The sequence below is a fragment of the Colobus angolensis genome, unplaced genomic scaffold, assembly GCF_000951035.1.
Source record: "Colobus angolensis palliatus isolate OR3802 unplaced genomic scaffold, Cang.pa_1.0 Scaffold630, whole genome shotgun sequence".
NCBI classification, from domain to species: Eukaryota; Metazoa; Chordata; class Mammalia; order Primates; family Cercopithecidae; genus Colobus; species Colobus angolensis.
Genome location: NW_012119933.1, coordinates 257,932 through 269,514, shown reverse-complemented (window position 1 = coordinate 269,514; position 11,583 = coordinate 257,932). Strand labels below are relative to the sequence as shown.

The following is an 11,583-nucleotide window of genomic DNA, read 5'->3' as shown; positions in this document are numbered from 1 at the left end:
CTGAGGCAGGAGAATCGCTTGAACCCTGGAGGTGGAGGTAGAGGTGGCAGGGAGCCGAGATCACGGCACTGCACTCCAGCCCGGCAAGAGAGCAAGACTCCATCTCAAAAAAAAAAAATTCTTCCCAAATTCCAACTTTTCAGGAACTAGTAACTGAATAAATCAAGACAGTAAGCATTATAAATAGAAATAAATCTAAGCCACAACACTGAAAAACCACAAAAGGAAGGAAGGCTCACAGGCTCATGTACAGAAGCATGTGCACATGAAAAAGAGCTCGTTAGATCTACAGCTATAGATGTGACACATATTTGTAAGAGCCCCAATGTGGAGCCAATGTGACAGCAGACACAGCTTGAGCAACAATGCAAATTCTGCAACCAGAATCTTTAATTACCCATATTCATGAGAAAGAAGCAAATGGCAAGAAAGGTGGATATCACAGATTTCTTTTTTTTCCCCCCTAAGGAAAAAAAAATCAACTTTATAGGTATATTCTGGTCAGAAAACACTGAACTCCAACTCCTATACTTCCTACATTATTATCAATCTGAACCATTTCAAATAACCTTTTTAAAGTAAAAAATAGTCAAATATTGGAATATCATGTTGTTCAAACTAACATATAGCATTATGAAGAAACATGAGACTTCAGTCATCAAAGACAGCCTCCAACATGGGTTCAGAAAAATCATCTCTATTTTTAAATTATTTTCTTCAACGAGTTCTGGGGCAGAAAAAGTAGGGTGATTTGGGGTTAACAGTTGTATAAGTTACCAAAAACTCCATTGACTAGAACCCTTCGTTTTCTAAGCATTCCTATTAAAGTTTTACTGCAGAATAATTTATGAGATGTCTGAGGCATGTTGTGAAAAAAAAATACGTCTGACATTTAAGACTATTTTAAAACATCTCTCTTGCAAAAAGAGCCAGAGGTGTGGCAAGTTTGGGCCTTGCTCGAGCCTGGGGGAGAGCTGGGGTTTTCAGCAGTTTGGGGCAGGGAGCTGGCCCAGCTTCAAAGGCCGAGCGAGGCTGGCTCTCCACGCACCCTGAGGCGCTATTGGGCAAAGACAGCAACTGTGTTCCTATCTGGGGCCCCAGCCCTCTGTTTGCCCTTCAAGGTTCCCTGCTGCCTGAGGAAACATGTGAAATATTTCCGTGAAGGGCCGGCTGTGTCGAAGCAACAGGAAATAAAGGTTTACCCCAGTGACTTCCCACTAACCAAGAGGCGGGGGTCCATCTGAGAATCACAGTTTTCCAAGTGGCTTGTTATTTTTACCAGATGTTTTCAAAGGCAGGTCTTGTGCAGAGGATTTGAGAGGTGTTTTTGTTTTTTGGAATAGAAATTATTAACCATAAGAAGTATTCTAATTGAGCATTAAAAGCCAACCCAAATTTAAACTCACATGGGGAAAAGAAACCTCCACAGAAACATGACTTCTAAATTGTCTTTGGGCTTAAGAGAAATTGAGCATTGATATACTCTGAAACTTCCCAAAGGAAGCAAAATCAGTTCTTAGAAAATTCAGTCTTTACCGTCTCCTAACAAAGGTGTTAGACTAAAGAGACTTCACTGGAACAGCATGGCCCAGATGTAAAAACTGGTGGTCAGCAGCACCCTCAGATCCCACGGTGACCCCTTCTCCAAACCGCCCACGCTGCCATTTGGTTAAGGCACCCGTGCAAGGAGAACCCTTGCCTTCCACTCTCACTGCCAGGCCTTCCCGAGCAGCGCCCCCTTGTCTGAAAAATTTTCCCTCTCCCTCTTCCCAGCCCCTACAAGCTAAGCTGCCACATCATGTCCTTTACATGGCTCCTACCTCCTCCAGAAAGATTTTCTAGGATGGATGGATCCTAGGAAAGAATGGATGACAGATTTCCACAGCCCCAACTCAGCCAGACATGAAAATTCGTGTTTACGATCTTTCTTTCTCACGTATGGAACCTGCACGCTTTTATTATTAATGTACATATTTGCCTAAGGTGCTATTTTCTCCTGTCTACTGATTGCTCAGTGCAATGCATCTAGCTCCAAACATGAGCTTCTACAAAGCAATGTTTTTAGCCTCATTACATAGAGAAAGATTGAAGGAAATGAGGCTCAGCCTAAAGAAATGTGAACCAGGAGGTGCAGGCTGGGGCCTGATAGGGCAGAATGGAGTTCCGTCTCCTCCATCTCAGGTCCTATCTAGGGGCATTTTGCTTTGCCTCTTTGGGCTTCACTCCTCTTCTGCAAGGTATGAAATAATAAGACCTGCTTTGGGGCTATGACAATGACAATGTGATATGTGTAAAACCTTGGGTACACAGAGGAATCAAGCCCTGCATCATTGCCGATGCTTTTCCAAGCCCTACCCACACCCTTAATAAATAGTTCCTTCATTAACATCGCATTAAATTACCGATTTAAATGTGCCATATGTTTTCTGCCAGGCCTCCAAAATGCTCAGTAAATGACATTTTCCTTTCCTTATCTTCCCCACCTTGACCCTAACACGCCATTTTCTACCTAAGAAAAACTCACTTCTTTTAAAAATATAACCCTTTACTCTCTAATGTTTAATTACTTCCATATCATCTCAATTTTCAACTTGCTGTATAAGCCTGGTTTACCCAAATTATAGATTCTGGCACCAGGTCTGACTAAACCTGTATTTGAAGTTTCTAAATGTCTCACTGATTTACAAGGTCCTAAAATCTCGAGGCTCAAAGCACCCTTAGATTAGCTAAGCCAACATTTCCCAAAATGTGTCCCACAAAACACTGTGTGTTCCCGGAAAAAGCAGGTATGCAGCAGAAAATGTGTTCCAGGGGCTCGCAAGTTTGCAACATCCACGGAGACTCTCAGAGACCTTCCGTGACACACTGAGGCATCTGAAAAGTCTCGCCCAAAAGAATCCTGCTTAAATTAGCCACAGCAGCATTTCACCAACTTATTTGGCCACAGGACCCCTCACCCACCCCTACCCTTAGAGTACCCATTAACATCCCGCATCATAAATGTTCATAAAATACCCCTAGAAGGGGAGAGAAGACAGACAAATTCACTTTCCCAAAGTCAGAGAGTAAATGGTGAAGCTGGCTTCAAACCCAGGTCTCTTAGACCCTCAGTCCCCTGCTCTTATCACTACACTAAAGGTTCTCAAAAGTCAGCATACAGCAGAGTCACCAGCAGGGCTTGTTAAAGGGCAGACTGCTGAGCTCTGGCCCCAGACTTTCTATCTACTTCAGTGGGTATGAGCACATTTCTAACTAGTTCCCAGGTGATCCTGCTGCTAGGAGGCACCTGTTGAGAACCACTGAACTACATCCATCTGCAGGGGTACAGGAGATGGGTAGCACCTTGCCCTAAAGAGTAAAGACCTAGTGGGTGACCAAGGCATAAACACGTGAAAACACCTAAATGACAACAGGTTTAAGGAACTACTCTTCAACATAAAATGCCATATCTAACTAACTGCCAAAAATTCCAGAGTCAAAGAACTACAAAAGTTAGACAGTGAGAACTGAGCTAGACCTTAAAGGACAGAAAGGTCAGTATAAGGAAGAGATGAAGAATGGGAAGAGCATTCCAAGTGGAAACAGTGGTTCCTATTATCCCAATATTTGTGTTTGTAAAATCATAGCTTTTGGAGCTGGAAGAGACCTGCCCTGTATGTCTTTGGAAAACACTCTGGTTCTTACATTTAAATATGGGTGTGACTGCTATCTCAAAAATTCACAGCAAAACACTTAATGCAAAATAGAGTAGTTCCTTTACAAATAAGTGATTTGGAGGAGCTAGCAAAGGTCTCCCTGCTCCCTTTCCATCTGCAGCTTTACTTCCCCAGGTCACCACCCCCACTGCCTTGTAGCCCAGCCCCAACAACCTAAACCAAGGACCACTAAATCTGCAAGCCAACAGTTCATGCTTTCTTTAGAAAGTGGGGAGCAAAGGAGTCAAAGTAGTTCTCATGCAAGTGCGACTCTAATAGAGCTTTGATGAGATGAAACCGTTTCTTGACATTGCCTCTACGTCCTGCCACGGAGGATTCCTCAACAACAACCAATAGAATCTGGGGAAAGGGTCGGGCATGGTGGCTCAAACCTGTAATCCCAGCACTTTGGGAGACCAAGGTGGACGGATCACCTGAATTCAGGAGTTTGAGACCAGCCTGGCCTACATGGCGAAACCCTGTCTCTACTAAAAATACAAAAAATTAGCTGGGTGTGGTGGCAGGTGCCTGTAATCCCAGCTACTCGGGAGGCTGAGGCAGGAGAATTGCTTGAACCCAGGAGGCGGAGGTTGCAGTGATCCCAGATCACGCCATTGCACTCCAGCCTGAGTGACAGAGCAAGGCTCTGTCTCAAAAAATATATATATATCTGGGGAAAGGATTTTGTGAGTGGGCCATGGCAAAATGCTTCAAAGGAATAATCAAGGTCGAAAATACCATTCTCTATTATCACTTCAGCGGCTACCATACACCACTGTGCCCCCAATTCTCATTTCACAATGCCGCTGCTAGTTACTGCTGTCAGAGAAATAGTAGTGACCTCCTTGGAGCAGGGAGATGATAAGCCTGCCTCTAATTCACTCATGTACAGGCATTCATTCATTGAACATTTGGTTAACGTTTAAGGTAGGATGCTATTGACAACAATTGAGCTGTAAACTGCCCTCCCAGTAAAGGCAGAAAAGGCACACTGGTAAATCATAGGACATGAGTCAGGAGGAGAGTGGAGAGGAAGAACACTGAGGTTAGGATGGAGGAGGGGTCAGGCGCAGTGGCTCACACCTGTAATCCCAGCACTTTGGGGAGGCCAGGTGGGAGGATTGCTTGAGCCCAGGAGTTTGAGATCAGCCTGGGCAACATAGTGAGACTCCATCTCTACGAAAAATAACAATAAAAATTAGCTGGGCATGGTGGTGAACGCCTGTAGTCCAAGCTGCTTGGGAGGCTGAGCAGGAAGATCAGTTGAGCCTGGGAGGGTGAGGCTGCAGTGAGCTCTGATCACACCACTGCACTCCAGCCTGGGTGACAGAGCAAGATCCTGTCTCAAAAAGAAAAGGTGAAAGAGGGTACTTCCAGGGGACCATGGGGCAGTGACAGGAGGAAGTGGAAGGCAGAAGATGGAAGGGAAGAACAGATGGCCCTTGAGCACCTGCCCTCTGTTGCACACTGCTGAGTCCTTCGCCTACTCTCTCCTGTTATCCTCATAAAGCTCCATGATGTGGAACCATTTGTAAATGAAGAACCAAAGCTTTGGAAGCTTAAGTGACTTGCCCACGGTCAGACAGCTAACAAACCCCTCCGTGGCAATTTTAGCTCTGGTTTGTCTGAATCCAACTGGTAGTCTTTTAAGGTGATGTAAGGCCCTGGAACATCCACCTCCAAAGTCCGCTAAAGCAGGGTAAGGACACTGTGCAGTCTTTTCCAAAGATTCAACTTATAACTTAAAACTTGATGAAATAATTTGCTAAATATTGAGTCATACATACACATGAGCTATGTATTTGCCTAAATGTAAATATTTAAGTACTGTAAGGTTCTAAATTAACTATGAATGGAGCGGGGGGGAGTCAGACAATTTGTTTAAAATTATCACCATTGACAATACATTTTATACCTCTAAAGGGGTTTGAACACACGAGTACAGTGGCCTGAAAAACCATCTTCCCTATTCTCCTCCAGGATGTTACACAAAAGTTACAAGGGAATGATGAAGGACAGGAGGACAAACGTGACATTTGAACAAATCAAGGAAACAGATGTAACCCAGAGACCCAACAACTGTGGTACGGCTTCTGAAAGCCACTGAGATGATTCAGAAACATGCATAGATAAGAACAGCTTAGGATTTGTATGTTTCCAGATCATATGAAGTAACACTAGTAAATACAAACAGGCCTGTCTACATGTCCAGCACAGGTCTATAAGCTTTAGATAGACTAGTGTTTTTAACCGTTACATCCTGCCTACAAGATCAATTCTATCTTACAAATGAGGACACTGAGACACAGGGAGATAAAGTAACTGGCCAAGACCACATACTTCAATAGTAAATGAAGAAACTAGGGTTTAAACCCAGGCCCTTGGGCTCCAGAGCCCTGCTTGTAACCACTGAGACAGACCACCTATCCTACAGCAGATGTACAAGATTATTCATTATATCATGACTTTACGGGCACAAGATTAAGACAGCCTAACTACTGTTCGTAGGCAATTGTTTATGTATTATGGCACATCTACTCAATGGAAAATTAGACAGCTGTTAAAGAGAATGAGGTATCTCAATGTGATGTGGAATGATCTCCAAGATTAGAGTTAAATAAAAGTGGTTCAAAATATTGTAGGTCGCCAGGCGCAGTGGCTCACACCTGTAATCCCAGCACTTTGGGAGGCCAAGGTAGGTGGATCACCTGAGGTCAGGAGTTCAAGACCAGCCTGACCAATATGGTGAAACCCTGTCTCTATTGAATACAAAAATTAGCTGGGCGTGATGGTGGGCACCTGTAATCCTAGCTACTCGGGAGGCTGAGGCAGGAGAACCGCTTGACCTGGGAGGTGGAGGCTGCAGTGAGCTGAGATCACACCATTGCACTCCAGCCTGGGCGACAGAGTGAGACTTCGTCTCAAAAAAAAAAAAAAAAAATTGTAGATAATATGTGTCATTTATATGAACTATATACATAATATATACACACACACATACATATTTATAAATATCTAGAAAATCTCCAGAATAGTATAGAATAAAATGGTGCTCAGGATTTCTTCCGAAGAGAGTACCTAGATCCTATGTATGAGAGAGGTAGAAGATTTACTTTTCACTGAAAATGTTTTTACTAATTTTTAAATTTTGCACATGGTCAATTTCGTATATCACCTACTTATTTAAAGCAAATTCAAAAACAAATTAAAACTGTTTTCCAACCTAATGCACAGTTTTGGGGAAGATGGATAGAATAAAAGTAATCAGAATGGTCTCTTATGACAGACATCCTCTATGCGTTCCTTAGAGAGAAGTGAATAACTTCCTGCAATTTTTCACAGTAGAGATTCTGAAATGCTTAGGAAAAAGAAAAAAAAAAGCCATTCACTTCCCTCAGCCCAGACATTTGTTTCTTAAAAATGCAGTGGACAGACAGCAGGAAAGAACTCCCTGTATAGATTATAGGAAAAGGTAGTTCAATATTTGTGCGTGCGGTATATGCGAGAGATCATAAGAAATCCTTAAAAAAGAATAAAGATGGCAGGTAATGAACCAGCACCACCGCTGTGTGGCTGAAATAGAAATGGGTATGTCACCTCCATGCCACCAAAGAAACGGAGTCTCTCATGTCCTACAAAGCATGCAAGGCATCTTGCCTTGCCAAATTTAAACAGGGATATTATTTTTAAGTTACTATAATTAGTTTCCATTTGTCTGTGAATCAGCCTTTATGAGGCAATAGCATCTAAAGCCCTATCAGATGAAACATGAAGCCACATCATGTCTGTTTATTATTTTGAAGAGAGAGGGTGCCAAGTTTCCTGTAACACCCAATTCAAACACTGAAATTTGGAGGACAGAATGTCCTGTTGTCCATGTTTGAAGATAGGAATATATTTTCATCTAATACATCAGAGTCCCAGGTTCAGCTGGCAACAGGAAGGAATTGAATTCCACAGCTCAAAAATAGGACTTAAGTACTAAAGCACCTTTCATTGCTCATATAGGATAATATTTATGTTTTAACCCCTCACGTGGCAGCATGTGTTAAAGTGCCCATGTTTGGGAACAAATATGAGAATGTTTTAATCTAAAGATAACTGCCTAGGTGACAAGAGATTGGCAAGTGTTTTAAAGCTATGTTTACACTCTCTGATAATATGGCTCTCCTAATTAAGTTTCTCAAGAGCAATGAAGAGTCTCTATCGCAAATAGAAAGGTAGGGGGACGGGAGTGTTCTTATTTAAGCCTGAGCTTCCAGCAAGTGACATGGCTCCTCTAAGGGGTTCTGAAATCAGATATTGGAATATAGTAGAATCTTCTGGTCTCCAAAGGAAGTCCAGCCAGAAAGCAGGTAACACGAACTTTGATGCAGTTAGAATCTGGAGGAGGTTTAAACTGGCTGCCTTAGTAAGCCCCAGAGACCCAATGAGAGGGCACAAGCTCAATGCCATCATTCACAAAGAACATCAGTGAGCAGTATGCCAGCAGATCTGGCACATGGTGGTGGGGGCGGTGGTGCAGAAGAGGGAGATACACTGGTCACTTGTCTTCAGATTTATTACAGTAAAGCCTTAATATCTTCATGCCCTCGATAAATGTGTATAGGCACACCTGTATCTTTTATAGCAAGTACCATGGGTTCTGGTTCTAGTTATAACATATACTAGCCAGGTTCCCTTCAGCAAACCACTTTAACTTTTCAGAATTTCATTTTTCCCCCTCAAACACAAAACAAGCAATAACAACAAACAGGGAAAGAGGTAGTGGGGAGTAATACTTGCCCTGTATCTAACCTCACACGATTTCTATAAGAACCAAAATGAAATAATTAATAATAGTTTCACAGTCTTTAAGGTTCAGCAAACATGTATATAATGTTTTCTTATGGCTGGGATGAGGTGCTTGACAATTCTCACATCTAACAACCCTCTGATAAGGGTACTATTATTATCCTTGTTTTGTAGATAAGAAAATTAAGGCCCAAAGAGGTTCAATAACTTGCTGGAAGTTATGATACTAGTAAGGGGGATTTGAACTTTAGCAGCCTGACTCGAGTTTGTGGTACTATATACCACAATATGCAGCCTGTCATAATTATCATATGAACATTAATATTATATAATAACTAAATGTATGTTTATCTCAATTTCACAAATGAAGAAAATGAGGCTCAGAGAGGTAAGTCACAAGCCAAGATCGTGGAGCAAGCAAATGGCAGAGCCAGGATTTGAAACTGAGTCTATGTGACTACAGACCCTGAACTCTCAACCACAAAGTTAATAAACTTCACTCCACAAATATTGACTCTGCATCTACTGCGCTCCGGGCTCCATGTTCTAAAACACAATTCTTTTTTTAAAAAAGATAAGGTGGCAGTTGTTCGCCTAGGAGCTAAAAGGTTTTCACATCATCTCTAGGCCAGATCAGCCCCACCTCCACTCTCCAGGGCAAAGTTCCGGCCTCAAACAGCAGGTGCCCAGTGATAGCTGATGCCAATAACGACAATGACGACAGAAATATTTTAAATGTTAGGCTCTTGCTTCAAAAGGGAATTAGACTACTCAATTTCCAGGGCAAAAACATCCTTCGAGGCAAAATGCTGTTTATAAAACAATGTGAACAGGTGTGGCCTATCTCAACAGGTGAAATATTTGAGGAACACTGTTCATTCCTACCAGCCTTTCAACTCCCAAGGTAGGTTTTGCCCAACTCAACGTGGTTCTTCCCAGGCTTTCCTGATAGTCTTTAATCCCAGGGAAACCCCTCCGTTTGTTGCCCTAGAGGGCAAGGGCTAGGTTTTATACTCTTGACCAATACAAACACACACAGTGGTTCTAGCACAGTGCCTTGCAAATAAAAGGACCTAATGTCTTAGTGGATTCAATGGATGGAACAATATTTTATTATTTTCAAAGTACACTCATTTCCACTTCATAAGTGTTGCCAAGCAGCAGTCCCTGCACTGCTAAAATGACGATGTGAGAATCATTTTAATTAGCACTTTCATTGTTTGTATGCAAATGCACATTCCTAAAGTGGGTTCTTTAGAAAGCTTTCCTAAATCCACATCCCTCACAGTGATTTTTCTCCTTAAATCCTTTTCCATAGACACTAAAGAGATAAATTTCAGTCCAACCTGAGTCTTAATGATCCTGAATCTTTAATAATGGAATTAAGCTGCTTTTCTCTATAGGAATGGCAAGTCTAAAATGAGGAAATGTGAGGCACTTCCAGGCACCAAGATAGAGCTACCCCTTTGACTCAGTCATCCCAAAATAGGATGGGTGACTCCAAGAGAAAGCACACTCCCAGCACCGAGCTGCAGGAAAGTGAACAGTTTGGTGGACTCAGTCCCCCTGGGACAAACCTGAGAGTCTTCAGAGTCATCACAAACTTTCCACCCTCCTCCTCTTTTCCCTTCCCCAAATACTCTACTCGCAGCTCGGGGAGCCCGAACTCTCGGCCAGCCCACCCCTAGCCTGCTCCTTCCTTTAGTCTCTGACCTAGGGGCTGGGCAGCCTTGGTCTGGTGCCTCAGCTCAGGGAGAGGCCCAGATGCTCCTGGAGAACTCAACCCTGGCAGAGGCATCGGTGGACCCAGCCCAGCCCTGCCCTGGGTGGGAGTCCTGAAGAGCTGGTCTCTTGGGGAGTAGGAGTGGGAATAAGTTCTGGGTGGTCAGCACAGCTGAATCCTGAGCTGAGTCACTAACTCAGCCCTGTATGGTTATGCGTGGCAGCCCAGAGGGCCAGTCACAGCTCAAAATGAGAGAGAACACCATGGTGAGAAGCAAAGTTTTTGGAAGGGCAAATGAGGAGTCAGAGGTTATCTGAGCTTGGAGAAAAACTCTGTGGTCCAAAGAGGGTGGGAAAAGTCGGGAGCCAGGAAAGCACTAGAAAATCCTTCAAGGGGTTGCAAAGCACTCCTACCATTGGAATGCCCTATCTGCATGTCTGGGCTACAGGAAGAAGGAATGCAGTCAAAGCTGCACAAAGAACAGCAGCATTTATGGTCAGAGGAAAGTCCAAAAGGCTAGGGCAGGGGTGTCCAACCTTTTGGCTTCCCTGGGCCATACTGGAAGAAAAAGAATTGTTTTGGGCCACACATAAAATACACTAACACTAGTGATAGCTGATGAGCTAAAACAAAACAAAATGCACACAGACACACACATCCCATAATGTTTTAAGGAAGTTTACAAATTTGCGCTGGGCCACATTCAAAGCCATCCTGGGCCACATACAGCCCACAGGCCTTGGGTTGGACAAGTTCGGTCTAAGGTCCGGGAAGAGTTAAAACAGGAGAAATCAAAATAACCATCAGGGTTTGTTTTTGGAGGTTCTTTTTAAAAAAATCTATGATCAGACCAAGAAGAAAAGCAAAGCGTATGATAACAGACCTGCTTGAAGAAGCCCTCGTCATATTATAAGAGAAGCCACTCCTCCCCGTGTTGTTTCCACCTCCTCCAATGATGAGAATGATCTTACTGGAAAGGGAGACTCTGGTAAGAGGTGACTGAGGCAGAAGACAGGTGTGGAGCTAGGAGAGTCACAGCCCCTTTAAGTGAGAGCTACTCCTTTTCAGGTTTTCAGGCTCAGGTGAACCACATCCATAGACAGCTAAAAGAATCTGAACTGTCACTGATGAATCACTGTCAGTAATCTTTCAGAAACCTCTGAGAGGAGGAAAGGTGATAAAAATTGAGGAGCTAAATAATTAACACTAAGAAGGGTCTAGAAGTATACACTGAGAAGTTTGGCATCAACATCCTGAAGAATTCTAGCCTGGAATATTAAATAGATGAATAGCTAAGAAAAGAAAGTGGTGACTCTTTCTTTTGGTGTCACTCCAAGAACTGACACAGGCTCGCTGTGAAAAAGTATCAAT

At 43.1% G+C, this 11,583-nt stretch overlaps 1 protein-coding gene across 5 annotated transcripts in view; it reads right to left on the bottom strand.

Annotated features, from left to right (window-relative positions):
* The window catches only part of SORBS1 (sorbin and SH3 domain containing 1), a 253,714-nt gene that overhangs the window by 156,731 nt on the left and 85,400 nt on the right, over nucleotides 1–11,583 (bottom strand). The window contains exon 3 of one of the 5 annotated variants that reach the window (XM_011963922.1): nucleotides 5,015–5,034. The exons of the other annotated variants lie outside the window; for them this stretch is intronic. The gene's annotated coding sequence lies outside the window, so the exon portion shown is untranslated. The remainder of the gene's footprint in view (nucleotides 1–5,014; nucleotides 5,035–11,583) is intronic. 5 annotated transcript variants of the gene reach the window in all.